The sequence below is a fragment of the Eretmochelys imbricata genome, chromosome 1 (assembly GCF_965152235.1).
Source record: "Eretmochelys imbricata isolate rEreImb1 chromosome 1, rEreImb1.hap1, whole genome shotgun sequence".
Lineage (NCBI taxonomy): Eukaryota > Metazoa > Chordata > Testudines > Cheloniidae > Eretmochelys > Eretmochelys imbricata.
In genome coordinates this window covers 345,453,189-345,478,418 of record NC_135572.1, presented here as the reverse complement: position 1 = coordinate 345,478,418, position 25,230 = coordinate 345,453,189, and the positions used below count along the sequence as shown (strand labels likewise).

At 46.5% G+C, this 25,230-nt stretch overlaps 1 protein-coding gene across 1 annotated transcript in view; it reads right to left on the bottom strand.

The window, feature by feature from the left end:
- The window catches only part of CCDC3 (coiled-coil domain containing 3), a 68,018-nt gene that overhangs the window by 27,937 nt on the left and 14,851 nt on the right, over nucleotides 1–25,230 (bottom strand). The gene's annotated exons all lie outside the window — the stretch shown is intronic.

Sequence of the window (25,230 nt, the reverse complement as noted above, 5' to 3'; positions counted from 1 at the left end):
ACAGTGATCCATTGATAACTACTTTTTGAGAATGGTCTTTTAACCAGTTGTGCACCCAAATTATAGTAATTTCATCAAGACCACATTTCCATAGTTTGCTGAGTAGAAAGTCTTATGAGACTGTGTCAAAAGCCTTACTAAAATCAATATATATCATGTCTACAACTCCCCTCCCCTCCAAATCCATGAGGCCAGTAACCCTCTCAAAGAAGGAAATTTGGTTGGTGTGGCATAATCTGTTCTTGACAAACCCATTCTCACTATTCCTTAGTACCCTCTAAGTGCTTACAAACGTAGAGGATAATTTGTTCCAGTATCTTTCCCGATATTGAGATTAGGCTGACTGGTTTATAGTTCCATGCTGTTGTATTTAAGAAGCACTTGCTACCCATCAGTCAGTAGATTTAAAAAAAGAAGGAAATGAAAGGAAAGTGGTGACGTGGTTAGGCTTGATTTAAGGGTAACTGGAACACACAAAATACATCCTGACATTTTCACTGTGAACAGAAATGAAATCATCCTGGTAAATTCTAACATGAGTAATTCCATTCTGCTGACCTGAATTCCTTGTGCCTTTCGATCACGTATGCTATTATGTAATTCCTGATCCAGACTGCTGTGCAATATTGCTGTGGAGTGTTAAACAGCTGCTGTGTTTCAGACCACAGATGGCGCTATTTCAGTGGTGGGTGAACAGAATGTACAGTATGTATAGACCAGAGGTGGGCAAACTACGGGCCACATCCGGCCTGCGGGCCTGTTTTGCTCAGCCCTTGAGCTACTGGCCCAGGAGGCTAGCCCCCGGCCCCTCTCCTGCAGTCTCCGCTCACTGCTCCGCCGGCACAATGCTCTAGGCCAGTGCACTCGAAGTGGTGGTCCGTGGACCGGTGCCGGTCCGCGAGCCATTGGAGGCCAGTCTGCGCGCACGTTGCGGGGGAGGGGGAATTGCCGGTCCCCCACATCAGATAGCTTGAGAAACACTGCTCTAGGAGGCGGGGCTGCGAGCTCCTGGGGCCTTGCAGAGCCCGGCCTGACCCAGTGCTCTGTGCTGCACGGCTGCCTGTCCTGGTGCAGCCACACCGCCAGCCACCGGTGCTCCAGGCAGCACGGTAAGGAGGCAGGGAGCTGGGGTGTTGGATAGAGGGGGGATGGCCAGGGGCCAGGGGTGTGGATAGAGGGGGGGTGGCTAGGGGTGTGGCTAGGGGGTGGGGCAGTCAGAGGGCAGGGAACAGGGGGGTTGGATGGGGGCAGGGGTCCCGGAGGGGGCTGGTCAGGAAGGAGAGGGGGGGTTGGATGGGGCAGTGGGGGGGCAGTCAGGGGCAGGGGTTCCAGGGGGGGCAGTCAAGGAGAAGGGGTTGTTGGATGGAGCAGGGGTCCCAGGGGGAAGGAGAAGGGGTGTTGGATGGAGCAGGGGTCCCGGGGGGGGGGAAGTCAAGGAGAAGGGGTGTTGGATGGAGCAGGGGTCCCGGGGGGGGGCAGTCAAGGAGAAGGGGTCGTTGGATGTAGCAGGGGTCCCGGGGGGGGCAGTCAGGAAGAAGAGGGGAGTTGGATGGGGTGGCAGGGGGCAGTCAGGGGACACAGAGTGGGGGGGTGGATGAGGCAGGGGTCCCTGGAGGGCCCTCAGAGAACTGGGGGGTTGGATGGGGCAGGAGTCTTGGGAGAGCTGTCAGGGGGGCGAGAAGCAGGGGGGCGTCGGATAGGGGGCGGGGGCCAGGCCATGCCTGGCTGTTTGGGGCGGCACAGCCTCCCCTAACCGGCCCTCCATACAATTTCAGACACCCGATGTGGCCCTCGGGCCAAAAAGTTTGCCCGCCCCAGTATAGACCAACACACACACATAGATTTGAAGCCCCATACAGCTGCTGGACCTATGGGGATCCCAGCATCTAACCTTGTGGATCTGACGGGAATTCATGAAGCTAGACAGTCCCGCTGTGTGGCTCAATGGCCTGCTGCCACAGCTGGCTGAGGGGCAACGCTACAGCCTTTGCTTTGCCACCATACCCATATCCACTTAGAGTGTCTGCTCTCCCTAAGCTTGCAGATCCCTGACCATGTGAGGGGGTGTTTCCAGAGGATCCTGGGAGATTGGAACATGCCAGGCTGATCCCCCTGCTTTTCCTTACATTTGTGCAGACCATGTGCACCTTTGCTCCCCTCTGCACTGTGAAATGGATGGGGACCCATTGTTTTCCAGTGGGCTCTGGGAACCTCCAGATCAAACGATGCTGTATATAAGGACTGTAGGTTGTTGTCACTGCTATGGCTGCAATGCAGCCCATTCAGCCTTTCCTCCCTTGTTTTCAGCCAGAGGCAGCTCTCCCCTCCCACACTTCTTAGGTAGCATTTGTTTAGCTGGTTTTAGGCCTGTACGTTATATTTAAACTGCTGCGGACAGAAGTTGGTGATGAATGTGCAATCGCTCCTACCCACACTGCACATTCCACTCGACTCCTGGTTAATCCAATTGTAACACATAAGTAGCAGCTGGTAGCTCCCCCAAAACACTATGCTACCGAAGCCAACTGAGCCTTTATCCTTTCAGTTACACGTGAGGGGAGAGGATGGTCGAGTCAGCTAGATCTGGTTTCCCCTCCTACATGCATTCAGAATTCCCACCAGTGCTGACATTCACACCCTCTCTCACTCCCACATTTTTAAGAACAGTTGAATCAACATGCACCGGGAAAATGCAGAGCCTATCATGGTATAATGTTTTTTGGAGAGGTACTAATGCAAGAAAGACTTTCACAATGTAGTTGCCCTTGTAACTTATACTGGCTACACTTGAGCTAAACTTTAATATGTTGTCTCCAAATACCACAGGTTAAAATACAGAGGAAGAGGTTGTAATATTGTTCCAGAGCTATGTGTAAAGACGGGAATGTGGCTAGGGGCAAGAGCAAGTGAGCAGGCCTGAGGATTCCTGGGTTCTAGTCCCACCACAGTTAATGACCTTGTAAAAAGTCAGTTAGACCTAAAAATTATCCAGTAATTTTTCACACTGCCATGTATGGGAGGATAACTCTAAAGGGCCTGATTTTTCAGAGCACCCAGAAGCCCAACTGACTTCAATGAGAGCTGCAGATGCTCAGCACCTCTAAAAATCAATCCCAAGAGGCCCAATTTGTCACTGCCCTGTATCTTGTGTAGTGCAACATGGCTGTAATGTACTACTAAGAATGGCAAATTGTACTAGTGTAAAAGATTCCACAAGGTGCAAGGCAATGGGGGGCCTAAGTATCTTAAGTTGGGCACCCAAATTTAGTGGCGACTTGGAAATTTAGGCCTTACCCCTGTCCATGCCTTGTTTGCTGATCAGTAAAATGGGGATAATTATACCAATCTTTCCTACGTGTGCCAAAACTTAATGAGCTGTTTGTAAAACACGTCAAGATGCACAGAGTAAAGGTGCTACATAAGAACAGAGTCATTTATGAAGATGATCACGAAGCAGGATTATAGAGATAATCGGAGATGTGCCCAAACGGATTCAACACCAGATCTGAATTCCCATGTCCAGATGCTTCCTTTGAGGGATACTTGGGTCTGAACTTTATCTGTGTAATGGATCAAAGCTAAGCCCCAGCTCTGAACAGTTACAAGCCCTGGAGAAAGATCAGACCCAGGTCCAAAGCATCTATCTCAGACCCATTTCTAATAATAATGCAATATACTATATTTATATAGCAACTTTCATCAAAAGGTTCCTCAAGTGTTTTACAAATGTGGAAAGCTTACTATCTACGTACTGTCACTTACAAATATTTCTTCCATCACTACAGCAAAAGCATCTCTAAGGTGAAATATGGCATCTGGCTAACTGCACAGCAATACCAGGCTTCAAGTATTCCTGTCTGTAATTCAGATACAGTAGTGTTGAGAATCCAAATAGTGAAACAACTAAATGCAGTTTAGTGTCCTGGACTTTAAACTCCATTTTTCCCTAAATGGATCATTTACAACTTTAAATGCTGTGGCATAGAGAGCATCTTTAGGAAATGGGGAAGTGTACTCCTAGGCCTCGATCCTGCAAAGATTTATGCCTGGACTTAACTTTACACACTCTGATGCCAATGGAATTATTCAGTGAGTAAAGGTAAGCCTGTGAGCGGAGTCCTTCTGGGACTGCGGCCATCGAGTTATATCAGCTGAAAGTCTGTGGGGGCATGGGATTGCAAGGCTTGAACTATGAGGGAGGGGGTCTGGAGGAGGCAGATGAGCACCACTCAGTCTGACAAACCACGAGTGGGTCACATGGGCAGAGATTCTCCATGTCTCAGAAGCCAACCTTGTAGCGTTCAAGTGCATCCTCTCTCATTTGCATCATCGCAGTCCACGCGTGTCTCATAAAACCCCTTGTCTTTGTTCTGTCCACAAGCTGAAAACTCTAGAACCAGAGTGTGTGTTTTATATAAAAGCTTCACTTCCAGCAGCTCCAACCATCTTCCTGCTCCTGGTGTGAATCAGAATGCTGCATAGCAGTGTCTTACTTCCATGGGAAGCTAGCGGTATTCTATACTCCTCACTCTCCCTACCTAGGGTTTCTCTTTTTAGCTTCATAATGTTTGATGAGTTGAACCAGTTTTCTGGCACTTCTCCTATTTCCTTAATATTTCAGCAAACAGCCCAAAGGGTACAAAATAGCACAGTCTATGTTTTTCGATGGACTCGGGTCCAACTAATCTTTCTTGGATGTCATTGCTGTGATGGCATATATCCTGGCCCCAGTTTTTTTTATATATATATATATATATATATATATATATGTTTAAAGCTGTTCTGTAAAGAGTTTTGACTAAGAACGTAAAAGACTTCTGCTTTAAAATGAGTTTTCACAGCTAAGGGCTTTTTCCTGCCATAGTTTATAGCTCTAGTCACACTTGGTAAAACATGGCACGTCTTTTGGTGCCCTGAACAATTTCTTGCAACATTGTTTTGGGGAATTCCTTCCTGGAGATGGAGTAGATCAACACTCACCCTGAGGAAGTCCTGACCTATTCAAACCTTGTGGCTTACTGCCAGGCTGGGCATTAGCAATGGTGCATGTTACTGGGGTAGGGGAAGACAGGTGAATGGGTGGCCAAGCAGGTATGCACCAGATACAGAATTGGAAAATGGAGGGGTATGAGTTGATGGGTAGAATGGCAAGTTGGATAAAGTAGCTTGGGTAAAACTATCCAAGGAGAGATGAACCAATATATATTCATCTGAAACTCCTCAGTAAATTACTACTGAGGATCTCTTACCCTCCGTTCTCTGTGAGCAAAGGATGACTTGTGCCTTCAGAATAGATGCAAAAAATTGCTTTCTGTGAAGGGCATTCATTTTCTGTGGATCTGGATCAGGGTGTACTTAGTTAGAAGACCAAACAAAACAGGGATAGTGGGAGCAAATTTAAGTGTTACTCAACATACAAGAAAAGAACCCCCACCATTTCCATGGACTCCCATTACAGAAGAGGTCCCCAAACTGTGGTGTGTGCCCCTCTGGGGTGGAATGTTCAGGGGGCATAGAATCATAGAATATCAGGGTTGGAAGGGACCTCAGGAGGTCATGTAGTCCAACCCCCTGCTCAAAGGAGGACCAATCCCCAATTTTTGCCCTAGATCCCTAAATGGCCCCCTCAAGGATTGAACTCACAACCCTGAGTTTAGCAGGCCAATGCTCAAACCACTGAGCTATCCCTCCCCCCCCATGGCTGAGGCTCTACTCCCAGCCCCCTCTACTGTGGCCCCAGCCTCAATCCCCTGTCTGCATCCCCCTACCAAGCCATGGCCCTGCCCCTGGCTTGGGGGAGAGGGGGCATGGACAGAGGTAAGGTGGGGGAGCCAACCCTGAAAAGTTTGGGGACCACTGCATTACAGTATGTTTCCTTGGCAACAGAAGTGGTAGGAGTGAGACTCTGAAAAGGACTAGCCTTGGATTTTGTACAATATTTTCCTAATGAAGCCCTTGAACAGTTGTGGGACTATAGTCTAGCACCCCATCAACACTCAGCATTGAGCTGGCAGTTTCTCAGAAAGGTGATGAGTTTTTACCAACCACCTCAAAGTCGGTCACTTCATACTTTCACTTAGTGAAGTTTCTGAAGATTAAAGTCATTACTTGATGGAAATTATATTATTTAATCTAAAAATCTGCTTTCAATACAGTTCGTTAGAGTTCAAGTTGCAAATTCACTTTCATCAGGAAACCATTTACACTCACTCACAAGTAACTTTTTTTTTTTTTTTAAAGAATTTTAGGTTGTAGCATCTCAGGCTTGGTCTCTGCCAAATGAACTTTATGTTTTAATGGACTGTTCAAGAAAAATCCCATAGAAACATTTTTGAGGTAGATGAACAAGAAAAAATACTACTTGATCAACACCAGTGATAGAACGGGGGATCGACACAGCTGACATGGGTCTCTTCAGCTTGAGCTAAAGGGTTGGGCTTTGTAGCTTGGGTTGACCATTGGGTCACATACCATTGATCAGTGGGTTACATAGTTCATCTGAACAAAGGAAGCTCATCCCACAGCAGTCAAAACACGGGCAAGTCCCTAGTTATGTGATGATCACTTTCTGGACTAATACATGACATGGTCTGAACTGGAGCATGGTCAGATGTTCAGTTGTGTGTGTCCTCCCTGTGTGCTGCTCCAGCTCTGCGCAGACAGCCGGCACAGCAGACCTTGAGCGAACCGCCCATTGACCACAAGATCCATTAATGTATGAAGGTGCCAGGCCAGGTTTATTGTCAGCAAAGCACAGTAATAGCACTTGGCAGACTCTACGAGAATACTAAGACATGTATACCCGTGACAATGGACACAGCTCAGTGAATGGTGGGACTTTCCTTCCCCCCCCCCCCCCTTGGCTGGACAAAGATACTCCCTCTGAGATACATTTTTATACCCTGATAAAAACAAGTTAGTACTGCCTCTGACATAGTTAGTAACTGCCCCCGGACGTGGCTAGTTATTACCTTGTACATGTTGGTTCAATTAAACATCTTTATTACCTACTGTCATCCTGACCTTAATCTTTTAGGAGGGGTTAGTGTGTTCCCGTTATTCTTGAGGAATGTTTTTGTACCATCTTTGATATTGGGATGTTCTGGTACCACTTGATAGCGGGATGTGTTTGCATGAGTACTCTGTGCTTAGCACTTCTTAGGAATGTGTATTTTTGCAATCTCAGCCCTATTCTTGACAGATTCTATGAGCAGGTCCTGCCTCATACCAGGCCTCTGATACAAGGGCTTACTTATGTCTTAGGCTCTCTTCCTACTACATGGGGCTCTCCAGAATTAAAAGCATGAGCTCCTACAGCTTGAGCTAAAGAGATCAGTACATAGAGCCATTAGCCAACCATATCCTTGGTGGATCAGGCACTGGGGGAGGAGGGGATTGTAACACATGCTCACCAGTGGGTTACAATCACACAGGCTTTTTTGCACACAAAAGGTCTGAAGTTGAACTGGGCTGAGCGACCACCAGTTCGAGGAAGTGTTCCACACTTTAAAAGATCAGGCCTAGTGGGAACACCTTGTAGGAAGCTCTCAAGTACCACCCAGCATTAGCCATTTTAAAAACTGGACCCAATCTTTTAGAAATTTAAATTTACTGCATGGGTAGGCCTCATTGTAGGAATTGTTCCTCTGCTGTTATGACCCCTTGCTAACACAGTGTCACTAACTGACCCTCTCTAGTGACTAGCCCACAAATAGGGGTTTGAGTCAGTTGCTGGAGCTAGTCTTTTAGCACAACCAGTGGAGACTTGGGCTTTTAGATCCAGAGGTCCCAGGCTCAATCCCCCCAGAGAGCCCAACCAGAAATGTCACGACTGTCATTTAAATCAAAACAAACAAAACCCAAATAAGTTATAAACAATGTATCTTCATCTCTCACCAAAGTAAGGCTGCACAGAACCTTTTGTTTTCTCTCCTGGACAAAGCCGGTACTTTTCTCCATGGCTGAAGGAGGCAATTCTCACATCCAGCCTTCCCCTTCTTTCACAGAGGGCATCTACACAAAGGCATGTATCCTTCCTGTGGCACAGAAAGCTGCTTTATGAGAGGCCCAGGATTAGATGTGTGTGGCTGGGGGTTGGGGGCTGAGCATGGGTTGGGTGCTGCTGTTTAACTCCTTCCGTTCCCCCACAACATAGAGGGCTCTTTGTAAGCACCTCACATAGCCACTACAGCCCAGTGGAAGTTGCCTAAGTGGCTCTGCAGGATTCCTCCCTTTCCAGATACTTGGGCCAGCCAGGACAGGCTGGATTTGCCCCCTAAGGCCTGATTCCTCGGTGGGAGCTAAAATAGGAACAAGATCAGCCCCTAGTCTGTTCCCCAGAAGTGGAATTTACAAGGCACAGTAGATCATGCTATTTGATGGCTCACCTCACTTGAAAGCAATTTGTTTTCAATTTCAAGCATCTTAAAACCCAGCAACAGACCACCACGTCCAAGAAAATCTTGGCGATGCACTCTGTACCAAGTGACGCGAACTCCACTCCTAGTATGTGAATTTGAATGGCTTCTTAATGAGCACCTCTTTTCAAACAACCATATTGCTGGAGCTTTCAGAGATGTCACATAACTTTTTTTTTTTACGACCAAAAATTAAAAAACAAAACAGCCAACTGGTCTAAAACTACCCTCTTTGAGAATATTAATACATCAAATGCTTGGGGAAAGGAGTTGTAAATCCCTTCTAACCTGCACCTTCAGCTACCCAGAGAATACATGTGTGCATCCATTAGACAGAGTTCTAAAATCAATTATAATGTCGTTCAACAACGGGCTGTTTGTAAGAGGTTTTCTCACATGATGGTTGCAACAGTGTGTTCCATGGGCTGGAAAGTTCATTTTGGTTGCTACTCCAAGCAAGGGTTAATTTCCACTTCCATCTCTTTAGCACACGGTTGTCAATGGATGGAGAAATTGTTGCCTTTTTATTGGTAACACGTGTTTTGTGTTTTAAAATAATTTTTTAAAAAGATTATATAACTTTGTTTAGACCTTTTGCATCATTTCCTAAACCATTCTGTAATTGACCACAAAGGTTTATTTAAAAAAAGAGATTTTGAATTTAGTAACACAAGGAACTGATTTAAAGCAATTTAGAAGATTGGATTTAAATCCACAAAATAAAAAACACAGTGCACAGGCATATTGCAGCTCTTATCCAAAAGGTTTTACAAGCTAAAGGATCAAGGATCCAAAAGGCATTACCAACTATAGACTAAACTCAAGCCACCTTTCCACAGATGCACACATGAAAAGAGGAAGTCAAGCAGGAGTACACCAGTTCAGGGCTTTTCCAGAACCTGTGGAACCCCCAGAACCAAAAACAGCACTGCTGATTGAATTCCTCTTTTGGGAGACTGGATCAGAGATAACGGTCAGACTGTTTTAGTACACATGTTCCAGGACTGTGTTAACTCACCTACTATACCCTTAATAAATCTGTGTCGTGTGGATCAGAATATAGGCTCACATCACCACTCCTTTTGCACTCCTAATATACACCTGTCTCCATGCAAAATTTGAGTGGGATCTTGTAGTGAGGCAGAGTGGCCTCCCTCCAAGCCTGATCAGGAGGGACGGTCATGGACCACTACAGATCTGAATTTGGCTGCAAAATGAGTCACTTCACCCTCTGCTGAAATGCAGTCATTCCTGGGGTGGAATGTAGCAGCTTTTTGACAGATGTTCAGATATTACGAGGATGAGGTCCTAGAAGTGCACTGCTGAGGATAGTTTAGGTGGAAAGAAAGGAACTACCCACATTTGAATATAGCCTGGACATTTGACCCATGCCCTTATTTGTGTAAAATCCATCAGAGGATCATAAATGTCAAGACCTTGGTCCTGGAGGCCTCCTAGAAGATCCTTTGCTCAGTGATCTCTAATATCCTGCTGGAGTAGTGACTCTGAGAAAGAAATGCCACCTGGAGTACTCGGGGTATATCTACACAGCAAATAGACATCCTTGTCTGGCCTGCGCCAGCTGACTTGGGCTCATGGGCTTGGGCCAATGGATTGTTTAATTTCAGTGTAGTCATTCAGGTTCCACCTGGACCTCGGGCTCTAGGATCATGCAAGGTGGGAGGGTCCCAGAGTTCAGGCTGTGGCCCAAGCCCAGACATCTACACTAGAATTAAACAGCCCCTTAGCCTGAGCCCTGTGAGCCCAAGTCAGCTGTCTGGGCCAGCTGTGGGTGTCTAATTGCAGTGAAGACATACCCTAAATCACCAGTACCCCTTCCTTTAATACCTGGATGTGATAGAATCATAGAATCATAGAATATCAGGGTTGGAAGGGACCTCAGGAGGTCATCTAGTCCAACCCCCTGCTGAAAAGCAGGACCCATTCCCAATTAAATCATCCCAGCCTGGGCTTTGTCAAGCCTGACCTTAAAAACTTCTAAGGAAGGAGATTCTACCACCTCCCTAGGTAACGTATTCCAGTGTTTCACCACCCTCCTAGTGAAAAAGTTTTTCCTAATATCCAACCTAAACCTCCACTACTGCAACTTGAGACCATTACTCCTTGTCCTGTCCTCTTCCACCACTGAGAATAGTCTAGAACCATCCTCTCTGGAACCACCTCTCAGGTAGTTGAAAGCAGCTATCAAATCCCCCCTCATTCTTCTCTTCTGCAGACTAAACAAGCCCAGTTCCCTCAGCCTCTCCTCATAAGTCATGTGTTCCAGACCCCTAATCATTTTTGTTGCCCTTCGCTGGACTCTCTCCAATTTATCCACATCCTTCTTGTAGTGTGGGGCCCAAAACTGGACACAGTACTCCAGATGAGGCCTCACCAATGTCGAATAGAGGGGGACGATCACGTCCCTCGATCTGCTGGCTGTGCCCCTACTTATACATCCCAAAATGCCATTGGCCTTCTTGGCAACAAGGGCACACTGCTGACTCATATCCAGCTTCTCGTCCACTGTCACCCCTAGGTCCTTTTCCACAGAACTGCTGCCTAGCCATTCGGTCCCTAGTCTGTAGCGGTGCATTGGGTTCTTCCGTCCGAAGTGCAGGACCCTGCACTTATCCTTATTGAACCTCATCAGATTTCTTTTGGCCCAATCCTCCAATTTGTCTAGGTCCCTCTGTATCCTATCCCTGCCCTCCAGCATATCTACCACTCCTCCCAGTTTAGTATCATTCGCAAATTTGCCAAGAGTGCAATCCACACCATCCTCCAGATCATTTATGAAGATATTGAACAAAACCGGCCCCAGGACCGACCCCTGGGGCACTCCACTTGACACCGGCTGCCAACTAGACATGGAGCCATTGATCACGACCCGTTGAGCCCGACAATCTAGCCAACTTTCTACCCACCTTATAGTGCATTCATCCAGCCCATACACTGGGTTAGTGCATGTGCTGTTTGAAACAGGGCTGCATTAATGTGCAATAGGGAAATTTTAGTGTGTGCCAGCAAGGTCTATATGGGCCAGCTAGTGTGCAACACATTGGTGCATGTTAGATTTCACACCCCTCTAGTGCACATTGCTGTGCTGTGTAGACAAGTCCCAGGTGTCTGTCTAGTAGGCCCTAATTGTGACAATAGTCTGCTATATACTCGGATCTAACAGAGGTTGTTCCTTTAACTCCAGCAGCAGGAGCTTGTGGCTTTGGCACCGAAAAAGACAGTCTCTTTTGAAGACAGTTGTTTCTGTAAGAATGTATAGTTTGTTACCTGGGTTTTCTGGAGAGGCCTCCTGTCCAGATAACGTCCATGCCAGAAGCTGCCTAGCTTGTGAGATTTTACACATGCCACAGTGATACAGCTACAAGCGAACGTTTATGTTCTGTGCTTCTTTCACTCAACACCGAAAGATCAGTGCACGAGCAAAGAAACCATAAATGGTGCAAAATAACAGTGACAATGCTGTTCTCGCTTCCTGGGTTCTAGTGGCCAACGTGAAATGGATTAGTGATCTAAGCTCACCTTTTCCTGGACAGGTCACAAATGGGACTTTTGTGAGTCTTCGAAAATAAATTTATTGAATAAGACGTGGAGATACAGCTAGCAATGACCTGCAGCCAGCCTCAGCCCTGAATTTTCTGGGGTTCAAGTTATATCATGAAATTGGTTTGATTGTGATTTTGATGGTGGTTCTTTTTGGTCTTTCTTTTTTTTTTTAAAAGACACCCCACACTAATTGGAGCCATGTTTCTAATAGGTTAAGTAGGAGCCTGCAACCTTTGAGTAACTTTGTTAGAACCTGGGGACCTCCTGGTGTATGTTGGGCTGGGGAAAGACAGATTCCTCATCTGTAGTCACAAAGCCACTCCAGTGACCCCCTACTCTAGCTTAAAGGCTCTTAATAGCTTCTGCTGGCTTAACACAGCCCTCTTTCAGGCTAGGGTTGAAAAACTGCCCACTTTCAATCCCTCCTTCACCGCCCAGAAGCTACACCACACATGGCATGCCTGCAGGTGTCAATCTATCCCCTCCACCTCAGACCCCGCCCCCCCCCCAACGTAAGTACAAAAATGACTGCCCAGATCTGCAGAGGGAACAAAATATTTCCCATTGATACAATATCGATACCATACACCATGGAAATAGTTAAACGTGCTGTTCATATTGGCCCCTGATGCTGGAAACATTTATGTACATGCTTAAAATTAAGCATATGCATGTGTGTTCGGAGGAGTCATGGCTATCTTGCAGAATTAAGAGCCTCTTGTGTGCCTCTGTGAGCTGATTTTTGCCCTTAATGAGTAATTTTACAGAAGGTAAGCGAAGCTATATGACCAAATGCAGTGTTGGGGTGGGAGGGAGGGAGAAGAACCAAAAAAAGGGCAATATTTGTCTTTCCTCTGGTATTTCCTATTCTAAGTATAGGAAATACCATGGTAAGTGCAATTACCATGGCGTAGTAAATGTAGCTTTTTTAGTGGTGCCCACTGTACGTTTTTTCCATCTTTAACTTTTATGAGGTTGAATAGAAACCAAAGCTGAGGTTGATTTTTGAAGAGCACAAACAGATGAGCCTTGCAATTGCCATAAGAATGCCTTGAGTTTGGTAGTCATGGGGGCGGGGGGATTGGTTGGTTAATCCCTTAATTATCTCAACACTGTGGAGGATGGAGCCTGCGTCTTAACATCTGTAAAATGTTTTCAGAGCAGAGATCATTTATAATGGGTGGGATGCATTCCAGTGGCTACCGAATGCCACTAAGTTGGAAGCATCAGGACTTTTCATGTCCATATTTCAGCAGCTTTTTGAGCGTGGTTAAATAAAGTACAGTTTTGTCGCTGAATTTATTTTTGAATGACTTAGATCGAAGCAGGAAAGGCTCCAGTATACAGTACCCTTTCTTGAATCCATTTAATCTACAGCTGGGCACCTCTGGAAATGGAACCCAGAATGACATTCTTCTCCTCTTTGTGGAAAATATACTTTACGGTAGACCCAAAGAGGATTTCTAAGGAATTGATCATGTAGTCTTCACTTAAGCAAAATGCCTGTTGAGGACTGAGCCCTAAATTTGTAAAATGGCAAACAGCCAATGCGCTGATGTTAGTAACCAATCTTCGCTTGAGTCTCCTTTAGGACTGGACTTAGCAACCTTTTCTTAACATTTTTCTTCAGGTCTAATATGACTGCAGTTGTCTCTGTGGCTCAGACTAGGTAATGGGATTTAAAGCCTTTCTTCTGTAGGGTATTGGTTCAAATCTATGTAATGGAGGTAAAGAGCAAATGCTGTCATCACCTTACGGTTCTCAGTAGCCTAAACGAAACGGGTTGGTGATCTAGGCCCACTTTCTAGTGGACAGGTCACAATTCACGCTTTTATTGTCAGTCATTGGAGACAAAGGATCCGAGAGGACAGTCAGACTGAACTACCCTCTGACACCTTGTGGCAGTCCCTCTAGGTCATGACTTCTTGGATTTTAAGGCTAGAAAGGACCACTATGATCACATAGTCTGACTTCCTACATAAGATGGATTGTAGAATGTCACCCAGTAGCTATGTCAGTGAAGGGTATTAATTATTATTCTTTTTTACATAAAAAGGAAGATGTCTTTTAGAAAGGCTTCCAATCGCTATTTAAAGTCTCACAAGTGAAGGAGAATTTACATTAGTCTGTGGTTAAATTCTTCCAATGGCTATTTACCCTCACTGTTTATATATAACATATTACTCCTTATTGCATCGTTTTTCTAACTTCAGCTTGGATCTTATGTCTTTGTCTGATAAATTAAAGAGCCCCTTAACGTCATATACCTTCTTTCTGTGCTGCTACTTCTAGACTTTGATTAAGTTGTCTTTTTCGCCTTCCCTCTGACAAGCTAAGTAGACTGAGCTCCTTACAGTTCTCACTATAAAGGCATATTTCCTAGGACTTTAATATTCTTTTTAGCTCTTCTCTAACCCTCCTGCAGGTTTCCAAAAGTGGAGGCAATGTGGCCCATAGATGGCAAACTAGGTGAGAACAGACCTGTGTTCTGTTTCAAAATCTGACACAGATCTGGGTTCTGCTGGGTGATCTTTGGCAACTCACTTCACTTCTCTGTACCTCAGTTTCCCATCTGTAAAATGGGGATACTGATGCTGACCTATTTTGTAAAAGTGCTTTGAGAGCTACTGATGAAAAGTGCTCTAGAAGAGCTAGATATTATTATTTTAAAGTATAATAATACTTTAATCGGATGCAGGAGTCGAGTAATGTTTTCACCAGTGCCATATGCAGAAGTAATATTAACTTTCTGCACAACATCTCCCTATTTATATATCCAAGAACCCAGTTAACATTTATAGAGAGTTGGAGGTAGGTTGCTTGTTCCGTGGCTAAACAGGGGACTTCCAGTGGACAAGAGCATTGTATTCACATTTCAAAGGGTGTAAAATGGGGCTCCTCTTCCAATTTGATGTGAATCTTTTCGTACTTGTAGTATACTAATTTCTATTCGTATCCTTAGTCTTCCTTTGATAGAAACTGTGCCGTCATCTTGACTTTTCTCTTTTAAACCTCTTGAGATGCTGTCTAGTTATGCTATTAGTTAGCATAACTTTTCCCCCACAATAAACATATAATCAAAAACATCCTGGGAAAAGTAATTGTGCTCAGATCCAATGCAAGTTTAAAAGAAAGAGGAAGGAAAAATAAGCACCCAATAAACTAATATGATTTGAAACAGGCTCACAGAAAAGAGAAAGAAAAGCCACAACTTCATTACATTTTGTGGCTCAGTGCAACAACTGTACGTCACTCTTTCCTCCTTGAAGTGAGCTGGGGTAAACACAACTGATGGTTGAGCTTCAAAAGCTTCAGTTTGGATAAACAACCAAAAATCTGGCTGCTTGTGTGAAGTTTACCTAAATCAGGAAGCAGAGCTGGAATTCTCATGCAAACAGGGTTGGCTTATGAGACTTCTAGCGGCATGGTATAGTAGTTACAGCACATGACGTGGAGCCAGCCAGGAACTCCTGAGTTCTAACTCAATTTCTGACATCCTTTTTGGCCTTGGATAAATCAAGTAGAGGCAAATCCTGGTCCCACTGAAATCAAATAGCATTTGACATAGTTTCTATGGCACCAGGGATATGGTTCTTAATCTCCCTGCTTCAATTTCTCCATCTGTAAAGTGGGCATAATTATATGCGCCCCTGCCACATCAGAGCACTGTGAGGATTTATTAGTTTAATACTTGCAAGGTGCTTTGAAGATGAAGCTATGTAAGTGCAAGGTTAATTTTTCCTTCTAGTTTTATCTGGGCCAGAAACACTGCAGTAACAATTCTTTTTGCTGTAGTTAATAATGGTTTAAGACAGATCTAGGAAAAGGAGAAATGCCAAAATCAACTGAATTGTCTCAGACCTCAAAGAAAAATGGTCACATTTAGTTTGGGTTGAAGTTTTGGGGCATAGATTCAGACCTGGATTTTTATTTTATAGGTATTGTTTCCTCTTGATTTTACACAGATGAATCTTGGAGACTTGCATCTACTTTGGCATGCACATTCCTTCTCTCATTCATTTTACAGATGACTGGACTGTTGTCCTAGTAATAATCTCCAAAAAAACAAAACCAGTGCAAGGAATTGGGGGGTGGGGAATGGAGCTGGTAATCGCCTCAGATGTGAAAAGCACCTGGAATGACAGGAGCAGAACCCAGCTACTATTGGTCAGGAACAAACACATACAAATTATACTCGCAGCTCCCAGAAATCTGCTACTCTCGCTTGTCATGTCTCATTATTTTCTGCACCCTTTTAATGTGCGCTGCATTTCCAGATGCAAATAAAGGAACCAAGTCTCTGAAATCGTTGCTGCTTCTGAAAAGCACAGTAAGGAAAGGAAATTACATAGGATGAATTTGGAAAAATTATTCACTCATGAAGAGAGGCCAGGCTTTAAAAGGTTCCATCTGTAGCCTCCATTAGGGATACAAACTGCTGCTCTGCCTCAGCCAAGCTGGCTTGTGATTTGTGAAAATAAACGTCAAACTACAGAGAACAGGATAAATTATGTCTTGGGTTGAAAGATCTCATCTCCCTTCAGCCACAATGGCTGATTAGGTTACAGGCAACATTACAGGTGTCCCGATGGCCAGCTGCCAGTTGGATTTTGGAGGTAGTTGTTCTTAATAAACGGCCTGTTCCACAGTTTCTGAATTCACATGTGGAGTAAGAGAGAGAGAGAGAACACAACCGATAGAAGAATCTTTTCACTGTGGAATCACCCAGGAAATTACTGACCAAAAGACTGTATTCCACCCTAAGTGTGTGGTGCTCCACATCACTGGGATAGAGGCTGTGTGCATGCATCAAAGAGAAGGAGTTGGCCCAGATGTGCCTATCGAGTGCCATGTGAATCATCCTTCCCGGCTGTTTAAGCCATTCTTCTTCACGCTAGAACACTGCCTTTGGTTACAGATTTTTAGGACCATGTAGAATCTGGGTGGCGACAGCAGCCAGGTTTAGGCACAGAAAAACATGGGAGCCCTTGAAAACTCATTGAATTGGCTGGCCCTATCCCAGGAACCATGCCCAAGATTCACATTGGCCATGCTCCCTCCCTAAACTCCTACGCCACAGGGTGTAGAATGGAGGGCTCGCGGTGCAGAGCCCTGGAGACCTGACGAGTGGACACACGCACGCTCTTGGTTCTCACTTTTCCTGTTTGTAGAACTCTTCATTGCCCAATTCCAGCCAGGACTAGATGCAGAAGCACTGGAATATTCCTATTCTATTCTCCACATGTTCTTATACCACGCTTATCACTGTAGGGCAGGGGTGGGCAAACTACAGCCCATGGGCCGAATCCGGCCCACAAGCCGTTTTTAAGCTGGCCCGTGAGCTCCCCCTGGGGAGCAGGGTCTGGGGACTGCTCCCAGAAGCTGTGGCATGACCCCACTCCAGGGCACAGGGTTGGGGGCCGCATCACATGGCTCCCAGAAGCAGCTGCATGGCCCCGCTCTGAGGGTTGGGGGGGGCCGCTCCATGCGTAGAAGCCGCAGAAGGGATATGCCACTGCTTCTGGGAGCTGTTTGAGGTAAGCGCCGCTCGGAGCCTGCATCCCTGAGCCTCTCCCCATGCCTCAACCCTCTGCCCCAGCCCTGATCCCCCTCTTGCCCTCCGAACCCCTCGGTCCCAGAGCACCCTCCTACACCCAAACTCCTCATCTCCAGCCTCACCCCAGAGCCCGCACCCCCAACCACACACACACACCACAGCCCCAATTTCGTGAGCATTCATGGCCCGCCATACAATTTCTATTTCCCCGATGTGGCCCTCAGGCCAAAAAGTTTGCCCACCCCTGCTGTAGGATCTGAGCGCCTTCCAGTGCATTAAGTGATGTGACTAACATTGGTCCTGCTGTGTTTTCTCATGCTTTCCCCAAGGGGAGAGGTGTGTGCAGGGGCATTTGGGGTTTTTCTTTTATAATATAGATATACACGTTTCTATCTGTATATAATAACACAAAGGCTCTTTGCACAGTATTTCTGACCTATCTCATGAGAGAACCAGCTCTTGCCAAATTCCCACCCAACTTCACATTCTAGAGGCTACAGTTCACACCCCAAAGTTTGGACGCTTCTCTCAGTGGAGGCAATGATTATTTTAACTCCGACGTGGGGGTGGAGCTCGACATTCATTCCCTGAGGGGGAGGCAAACCCGTTCAGAGAATGGCTCTCATCAAAGACCATTAATTAGATGTGGCAAGGCAGAAGGTCTCGGTAGGAATGATGCCCCAGAACAGGCCTACAATTTGTAATGACAAATGATGCAACCATTTTTAAATCTAAGCATGTCCTACAATGTCCCTCTCCATCTAGGGCTGGGGGAGAGGCCCCATTTCCCCTCGGGCCAGAGGCAATACACCCCACCCACTTGGAGCAAAAACATTGACAGTTCTAGCCTTCATGCCCCTGAGGTGGAGGAGGTGTCGCTGAATCATATCCTAAAGGTTAGTTTAGGGAATATGGTGGGGAAGGGGGAAGTTAGCCTCTGTCAGTTAATCCAGTTCATCTTCCTGCCAATTGAAGGAGATTGATCACTTCACACCCACCCACCCACCCTTGGCTGAGAGAGCAGATCAGTGGTCAGAAAGAACAGAGAGGTTACCTAGGCCACCTGAGGAAATGCTGCAGCATCATTGCAGCGTTACTGCGCTCCAGCTGACTGCATCCTTCCTGGGACCTGGGCAGTGCCAGTGCAGAACACGACTTGGAAAAGTTCTGGAGGAAACAACAGCTTTCTTAAGCCCCTGATGAGTGCCAGCCTGTCTCTGAATCTCTAAACATGTGGAGCTGAGCACATTGGTAATCAGAGTCCCCACTGCCATCTGCAATTTCCCACCCTCTGTGGCTGTGGAAGGAGAACCCAATCGGTGAGCATGAGCTCTGTATTTTAGCTGTGGTAGATTTCACAGCCTGCCTGCCTCCTGTGAAGACCCAGGACAGCAGCTCTTACCATGCCACAAAATACTAAGTGCTTTTGTGGATTTGTCAGAACTTGTTTAACATGTGGCTCTGAATAATTAAAAGCAGCCTTAAGCAATCATTGTCTTCATTCATCTCTGGATTGCGAAAGGATTCCCACTTAACCCTTTGGAGACAAGAGAGAGGCATATACCCTCACCTCTTGCAGCACCTGTTGGGCTGGTAGGCTAGAAATTGCCAACCTTCTAAGGATTAAAGACGGTTTAGGCATAACATGAGACAGACCAGGGTTTTAGTCCCCCAAGCTCCACTGATGGATAACAATAAATTCTGCACTTTTTTGTTTACTTTGTTACATACATACCAACTCCCCTGGGTCCTCCCTGACATCCAGTTATGTCATTCTCCCTTCTATTCAAAAGGTGGCTGCTGAAATGTTTATCTCCTCACATCACCCACTCTCTGAATCCCAATGCTTCTACACAACATCAAGTTTAAACTCCATGCCCTGCTCCTTTGAGGGTTTACAGAACTGCACCTCTGCCTCCATATCCATCCTAGCCTCTTATCCCTTTTCTCTCCTCTGCGAGTGATGTCTACCTTGGTGAACTATTTGTGTGCTTCTCAAACAGACATTTCTGCATTTCTTCCCATGCCACCCATGTGCATGACATGTCCTCTCAGCTGTGAAGTGTCAAGCCACTTCAGTGATGTCTTTACTGACAAGACAGAAGACTCGCTGCTTCCAAGATGCTCATAAGAAGTGCGTTGACCATAAAATATTTTTTAGTTTAAAAAAAACAGCCCTTGTAATAGATGGGCCAGACTTTGCCCTTGCCTGAGATGAATAACCCCCATGACCTTATCACTGTAAATCTCATCCCTTTCCCAATCCTCTCTACCACTTCTAACCCCCACTTCTAGCAGAACGTTCAAACTGTAACTGGAGGCTCTTTAAGTGCCGGGATCTTAGGTAAGATTTCCAAATGTGTTTAAAATCACTGGGACCTGTGCTCCTAAGTCACTTGGGCCTAGATTCTCAAAGGAAATCCAAGACCTTGTCTTTCTATTTATATTGTAAGTACCCAGAACACTTTGGGGAGCTGTAAACATAATAAAAACTTAAGGAATGTATGTTTTCCATGGATGGGAGAGACTATTTTGTGCCCTTAAATGCCCGTTTTTCTTTTGCAATGTGTTTCTGTTAGCAGTCTGTGTGCAAGTGGGAGGAGAATAAGCCCCTAATTAGATACCAAGCAACCCTGAAAGAGTTGATTACCTCTGTAGAAGAAAACTATTTAGACATTAATCATGTCACTTCCCCAGACCGAGAAGTCCGTGATGTCACCCAAATATGTTGAGTCTCCTTGTCTCAGCTCATCCCAGACGCTTGCCAGCAGCTACCCTTTTTTTTTTCCCCCTAATCTTGCCTGCATGCATTTAAATTAAACACAGATTGTAGGAATGGGTGTCCTGTCTTTGTGATGGATTATTAGGAAGGAAAATCAAGCTGAGCAATTTATTCAAACTGCTGTTCAAACTACAAAAATTCTGTGCGCAGTTGCATTTCATGCTGCTAGGCTAATGTAGTGACTATTGCTTTATCAAATGAAAGGAGGATGGGGGGGGGGCCTATTCCCGCTTACCCTTATTAAAAAACAGTAGCTTTTAAGTCACTGGGCCTGATTCTGATTTATAACCAAGGCCATTTTGCACTGCTGTGGGCTATGAAGTGAGAGCAAATTATATTTATTTACACCTACTTCCGGGCCCTTTTATACAACCAGGCAATGCAGAGGGGCCTTAATACACATGAGGATCAGGTCCATTGAACTTAACTGACCTCTAGCCAACAAGCCAGATGTAAACAGCAGGCCAGCTTCAGGCTGCCTCTTGAGACTGTATAGAAGAGATGGGCCTTATCCTTTGTTTCACACAGCATTCCTGCCATTCTAAACCCTGGACGGTGAGGCAGTTCTTCAAACACTGGGGTGACTGTTGTAAATACGTCTATAAAACAAACTTCCTAAAAAAGTAAACTTAATCCCTTTCACTCTTTAGTATAGCCCACTGGATATTTTGAGTTTTTAAACTGAAAGCTACTGGCATTACTAGGACGATTTTTCTAGTGCACAGGTCCTCCAATGACTAATTTAGATGATCTAATGCCATGGTAAATTAGCCAAAAGAAGAGCTCTGTGTAGCTTGAAAGCTTGTCTCTCACCAACAGAAGTTGGGCCAATAAAATATATTCCCTCTCCGACCTTGTCAAACTAGCTTAATGATAGTCTTTCTTCTGGCAGTTATGACAAAGTGGCTTCCCATGCAGAAAATAAAGCAAATCGATTCTGTTTTAAACCGGTTTAAATGTCCAATACCATCTGATTTGTTCAACCTGAGTCAAGTCTCAGACCAAGCAGGGGCAAGCCCAGTTAGAGTTAAATAAAGAGACCTCTAAGGAACACCATTCCCAGCATTGTTCCCATATGCTAGCAGAGTGGTAGGGGACAATGATGCTGTTGAAGGTGCCATCTTTCAGATTAGCTGTAAACTAGCGCTCTAGCTCCTGCTGGTGATAAAAGGTCCCATTGTTTTTGCTTTGTTAAGAAGGTGTTAAAATTACACCCGTCTGTGATGTCCGCTCCCATTCGCTTTCCAGAGTCCAGCTCACGATCCTCTCTAACTTTCCCCTGTCATTCAGCTGGCAATGGTATTCTTCATCGATGTCCAAACTGTTGGGCACTGCCATGCAGCTGCCACGTTCCATCATGTACGGGTAAGCCTGCCTGTGGTGGCAGATGAAATGACCGCACACCTGTTTCAGAGGAGTGTTTCATGAGGCTCAGTTCAAGTGATTGGTGCAAAGGGAAATGCTGCTTCCTTCCTGTGCTATAGAACAGTCGTTCTCAATCAGGGGTATGCAGAGGTCTTCCAGGGGATACATCAACTCAGCTAGATAGGCGCCTAGTTTTACAACAGGCTACATAAAAAGCACTTGCGAAGTCGGTACAAACTACAATTTCATACTTGTTTATCCTGCTCTATATACTGGACACTGAAATGTAAGTACAATATTTATATTCCAATTTGATGTATTTTAGAATTGTTAAAAATGAGAGAGTCGGCAATTGTTCAGTAACAGCATGCTGTGACACTTGCATTTTTATGTCTGAGTTTGTAAGCAAGTAGTTTAAGTGAAGTGTAACTTGGGGGGTACACAAGACAAATTACACTCCTGAAAGGGGTACAGAAGTGTGACACGGTTGCGAGCCACTGCTCTAGCAGTGAAAAGCATTACTCCTGAGGGCATTCCGCGCCAAAAAATTAAAAATTCTGCAAATTTTATTTGTAAAAAAAATGTGGACGCTCTAGCATGGCATTGGGGAGCACGGGCCAGTGGCCGCCCAGAGGCGGGAGATCACCCTGCAGCTTCCCCTCCAGGACACGGACTCAGCGGTGAGGCTGCACCCAACCCTGACACAGCGAAAGGACTGGGCCTGCCCCAGAAACAACCCAGAGCCCCATTCCTCCATGCCAGGTGCACCAGCAAGGTAGGGGCTTAGTGTGGGGAGATCCAGGTGTGGGTTGAGAGGGTTCTGTGTGGGGCAATCTGGGTGTGGGGGGAGATCTGGATGCACAGGGGCTTGTTGGGGGGTTCAGCAGTAACAGGACTCTGCAGGGGGTCCAGGTGAAGGTGTTTGAGGCTCAGAGGGGGCAGGGGTATGGGTGTGGGGGGGTAGAGTTTGGCAGGGGGGTCTGGGTGTGGGGTCTCAGTGCAGGATCCAGATGCTGAGGGAGTGGGGCTCGGTGAGGTGGGGTCCAGGTGCAGCTGGTTGGGGCTCAGTGGGGTGGGGGTGCAGGTGGCTCATCAGTGTGGTCCGGGTACAGGGAGAGTGAGGCTCATTGGGAGGGGGTTCTGAGTGTGGGAAAGTGTGGCTCAGTGGGAGGCTTTGGGTACAAGGGGGTCTGGATGCACAGGGGTTGGGCGGATGCAGGAGCAGCTCCCTGTACAGGGATCCCGCCCCCTGCAGCTGAGGAGCCATGGGTGCAGGAAACTATGGGAGGGGGAAGAGTTTGCAAAGCTTCCGGCGGCTCAGGGAGAAATCCTGGGGGTGGGTCTGACCCTGCCCCGGATCCTGTGCAGAGGAAGAGGAAGTCCTGTCCTGCCCAGCTGGGGCTAGCAGCTCAGCCCAGCACAGAGGTAGGAGCCATCAGCTGGGTCTTCCCCAGTCCTGCCCCCTTCCCCACCGTGATTTACCTTTCTGCGGCTGCCCAGGGCATCCAAAACATACTGAGGGGGAGGGTTGCATTACCGCTCTTGTGGCTTCCCTGTCAGAGAGTCATTTTTCTGCGGTGAAGGAAAGAAATCTTCAGGGGACATAAATTCTGTGGATGCACAATGGTGCAGAATTCCGCCCAGGAGTAAAAGCATTATTATTTTTAACAGGACCTGTAGTTGAAATTAGTGGAGGGGAATGTCTCTCTAAGAAGAATGTGGATGGGAACCTTTCCACACAACTGCAGCACTCTGAGCAGTGTGCCATGGCAAATCAGTGCGATGAGTCTACAAGACTTCTACTGCTTCCCTGCCTACCTTGTGAACGGAGAGAGCTACACAGTTAAAGTACGAACTGCCTGTTGGGCCCATGACACAGAGCTATGCCCGTTCTCGATTGCGATAGCCTGGAACCTGGAGTTCTAGGCAGGCTTCTTTTCCTCAAGCCAGATATGATCACTCTCATAGTGCAGGGGGAGGGGGAAAATGCACTGCCCTGACCCTATATGCATTATTTGGGTGCGTTTCACCAAGCAGACAAAGGAACAGAGGGTCTTATATTTACGAAGTGGGTTTGGTTCTCAGAAAGCCTGCTACTAAAAGCCTTTGAGATTGTCTGCTCTAAGACTGACCTTTGAGGTTGATAGAGGCAGGGTTAATGGGCTTGGCCTGATGGCTGACAGCACATTGCCCAGGCATGCGGAAAGCCCAGGTCGAATTTAGGGCTCTGACTCGCAGGATTGGCCATCGCAGGGACAGCCACGTAGTCTGAGCTGTTGAGGCGGAAATATTAGAGAGCTGACCCCACTTCCACAGCAAATACAGCTTCTACAGACGAGACTGAGGATTGCAGACACCACACTGCCTTCAATTAGTTCTCTTCCCCCACCCCATTTAAAAAGTTTGGCCTAAACCTGTACCTATACCCCCTGTCCCCTCTGTACCAAAGGGCCTGGCAAGTGACGGTACGTTGCCATGCTACCCTAGCCTACAGCGCCGGCTCCCCCATCATAGAATCTTTAGAAGCACTGTAACTCCACAAACAAAATCAGTGCTCAGTCCACTCTTGCTCATTGCTTCACGCTCTCATCCTCTCAGGGGCAAAGTGGATTCCTGTAGCCACCCATCTGGAGTGTCACAATCCCCCTGAAAGACACAGCTCTGGGCTACAAAGATGGGTGCTGCAATATTGAGCCACAGCTCCAACACAAGTTGAAGAAAGGGATTTAATTAGGAGGAGGGAAAAAGACGGGTGGAATCCTAAGTCCCCTGTAAGCTGCGCAGCTGCCTATTTAGCACAGTGCAGGCCCTCAAGGAACCCACCCGGCTCGGACCTGCTGCGAGCCCCAACCCAGCCCCGGACCTGCTGTGACTGATCCTGCAGCCTGATCCCCGGAACTGCCACGGTGGGGGGAGAGGTGCCTCTCCCCACCAGCTCAGGTGCTGCTGCAGGGGGAGAGAGCTAGGGGAGTCCTCTCTCCCTGCTGTAGCCTTGGAGCACCTTCCTGCACCTCAAACCCCTCATCCCCGGCCCCACTCCAGAGCCTGCACCCTCAGCCAGAGTCCTCACACCCCTGCACCCCAACCCTCTGCCCCAGCCCTGAGCCTCCTCCCACACTCCAAACCCCTTGGCCCCACCCCCACGACATGAATTTTATGTGCAGCCATATGAAGGTGATGTATCTCACATCACCTCTGTATTGGTGCACATAACAAAATTCATTCTGCACATGTGTGGGGAAAATTAAGAGGGAACATTAGTGGAAACCCCAAGACTTTCACTCGGACTGAACTTGCTCCTGAAATGTTTTGAGTAGATGAGAAGCCTTCCTTTTGGGGTAGAGCGGGGGAAAGTCTGAACAGCAAAACCCAACCCACTCCTAAATGATCATTTACTCAGTGTTCTTAGAAAGACGTCTTTAAGTTTAGTTTCATTAGCAACACAACGGATACTGCTTAAGAGCAGTACTAAAGGAGATTCTGCAGTCTCTACTTATGGCCAGATGTTGGAGTGAGTGGTTCTCCATGGTGAAATGTACAAGTAC